The following is a 3,198-nucleotide window of genomic DNA, read 5'->3' on the forward strand; positions in this document are numbered from 1 at the left end:
TCTACACCTTTACCAAACCTTTATTATCCATCACAGTTATTAACGTCTACACCTTTACCAAACCTTTATTATCCATCACAGTTATTAACGTCTACACCTTTACCAAACCTTTATTATCCATCACAGTTATTAACGTCTTAACTTTTACCAAACCTTTATTAACCATCACCGTTATTAACGTCTACACCTTTACCAAACCTTTATTATCCATCACAGTTATTAACGTCTTCACCTTTACCAAACCTTTATTATCCATCACAGTTATTAACGTCTTAACTTTTACCAAACCTTTATTAACCATCACAGTTATTAACGTCTACACCTTTACCAAACCTTTATTAACCATCACAGTTATTAACGTCTACACCTTTACCAAACCTTTATTAACCATCACAGTTATTAACGTCTACACCTTTACCAAACCTTTATTATCCATCACAGTTATTAACGTCTACACCTTTACCAAACCTTTATTATCCATCACAGTTATTAACGTCTACACCTTTACCAAACCTTTATTATCCATCACAGTTATTAACGTCTTCACCTTTACCAAACCTTTATTAACCATCACAGTTATTAACGTCTACACCTTTACCAAACCTTTATTAACCATCACAGTTATTAACGTCTACACCTTTACCAAACCTTTATTAACCATCACAGTTATTAACGTCTACACCTTTACCAAACCTTTATTAACCATCACAGTTATTAACGTCTACACGTCCCCCAAATCTAAACCCAACCATCACAATTATTAACGTCTACACCAAAATCCTTAGCCCAACCATTACAGTTATTAACATCTACACCTTTCCCAACTCTAAACCTAACCATCACAGTTATTAATGTCTATACCTTTACCAAACCTAAATCCAACCATCACAGTTATTAACATATACACCTACCCTAAACCCAACCATCACAGTTATTAACATATACACCTACTATAAGCCTAACCATCACAGTTATTAACACATTCACCTACTATAAGCCTAACCATCACAGTTATTAACACATTCACCTACTATAAACCCAACCATCACAGTTATTAACATATACACCTACCCTAAACCCAACCATCACAGTTATTAACATATACACCTACCCTAAACCCAACCATCACAGTTATTAACATATACACCTACCCTAAATCCAACCATCACAGTTATTAACAAATACACCTACCCTAAATCCAACCATCACAGTTATTAACAAATACACCTACCCTTAATCCAACCATCACAGTTATTAACATATACACCTACCCTAAACCCAACCATCACAGTTATTAACATATACACCTACTATAAGCCTAACCATCACAGTTATTAACACATTCACCTACTATAAGCCTAACCATCACAGTTATTAACACATTCACCTACTATAAACCCAACCATCACAGTTATTAACATATACACCTACCCTAAACCCAACCATCACAGTTATTAACATATACACCTACCCTAAACCCAACCATCACAGTTATTAACATATACACCTACCCTAAACCCAACCATCACAGTTATTAACATATACACCTACCCTAAACCCAACCATCACAGTTATTAACATATACACCTACCCTAAACCCAACCATCACAGTTATTAACATATACACCTACCCTAAACCCAACCATCACAGTTATTAACATATACACCTACCCTAAACCCAACCATCACAGTTATTAACATATACATCTACCCTAAATCCAACCATCACAGTTATTAACATATACACCTACTATAAGCCTAACCATCACAGTTATTAACATATACACCTACTATAAGCCTAACCATCACAGTTATTAACATATACACCTACTATAAGCCTAACCATCACAGTTATTAACATATACACCTACTATAAGCCTAACCATCACAGTTATTAACATATACACCTACCCTAAACCCAACCATCACAGTTATTAACATATACACCTACCCTAAACCCAACCATCACAGTTATTAACATATACACCTACCCTAAACCCAACCATCACAGTTATTAACATATACACCTACTATAAGCCTAACCATCACAGTTATTAACATATACACCTACCCTAAACCCAACCATCACAGTTATTAACATATACACCTACTATAAACCTAACCATCACAGTTATTAATGTCTACACCAAAACCCTTATCCCAACCATCACAGTTATTATCGTCTTCACCTTCCCCAGCCCTTAACCCAACCATCACAGTTACCAACATCTACACCAGGGGTCACCAACCCTGTTCCTGGAGAGCTACCTTCCTGCTGATTTTAGTTGCAACCCTGACCAAACACACCTGTTTGTAAGTATCAAGTGCTGCTTTAGGTACTATTAATTGGTTCAGGTGTGGTTGATCAGGGTTGGGACTGAATTCTGCAGGAAGGTAGCCCTCCAGGGACAGGGTTGGTGACCCCTGGTCTACACCTAACCCTAAACCTGAACCCAACCATCACAGTTATTAATGTACAGCTGTGAGTAGCGGAGACTTTTATACTTGACAAGTTATTTGCAGCCACAGGTAAAATCAGGCTGTCACGACAAAACAGAAGTCAGCGAGTTGCATGGTGAAGTTGCTAAATGAATGAATATATTAATATATCAAATGAATAGGTTGTGAATAAATTTGGAGAAAACTCATGAAAACATTTGGTGAAAATGTTCTCTGTTAATTATTTCCATCTTGCCCACATCTCGGTGTGACATCTCGCTTGGTTCAATGGGATCTCGATAACTGCAAGTTACGCCCCTTCATGTTACACCCCGTCTTGCAGTCCGCAGACAGAAACACTTGAAGATTTTTACTATTCAACTTTAAAATACAGTAACATACTGCATAAGTGTCTTACAGTGAAAATACATTTGATATTACAGTTAAATAGGCTACGGTGTAATTTACAAAAACAGTATATGGGTAAATTTATAAACTCACTTTCATATAATATATCACCGTCCAGCCCTTTAAATGACAGACTTAATTGTCTATTGTAAGTGGATTTTTTTGTGAGGGACAGTCATGCTTTCCAACTCCTGTCGCAGTGGCTGCGCATGCGCACATTTCCTCGCCCAGCCGAGGCGAAAGCGGCCGAAAAAAGCCGAGCGCGGCGCACTTTCTGGCAGGAAGGCTACCGCGCAGCGCCCGCGGTATCCGGCGGTGGAGCACTATCTGGCAGCGGTGGAGGGGAGGGCT

Source organism: Danio rerio, chromosome 10 (genome assembly GCF_052040795.2).
Source record: "Danio rerio strain M-AB ecotype USA chromosome 10, GRCz13ab, whole genome shotgun sequence".
NCBI classification, from domain to species: Eukaryota; Metazoa; Chordata; class Actinopteri; order Cypriniformes; family Danionidae; genus Danio; species Danio rerio.